This window comes from Pediculus humanus, genomic scaffold, assembly GCF_000006295.1.
Source record: "Pediculus humanus corporis 1103172108291 genomic scaffold, whole genome shotgun sequence".
NCBI lineage: Eukaryota > Metazoa > Arthropoda > Insecta > Psocodea > Pediculidae > Pediculus > Pediculus humanus.
In genome coordinates, this window is record NW_002987860.1 from 14056 (window position 1) to 14276 (window position 221).

A 221-nucleotide genomic window follows, 5' to 3' on the forward strand; every position below is an offset into this window, starting at 1 on the left:
TTTCCAGAACCTTCCATTTTTTTTTTTTTTTTTTATGAATATATTTTTTTACATTTTATAATTTTTTTTTTTTTTTTTATTTCTAATTCAATTTTTTTTATACTTTTTTATTTTTTTATATATAAATAAAGAAAAAAAAACCACAAACAAAAACAATTTCATGTAATAATCAATTTTTTTAAATAAAAAAAAAAAACTTTTATATTTTTTTTTTTTTGTTA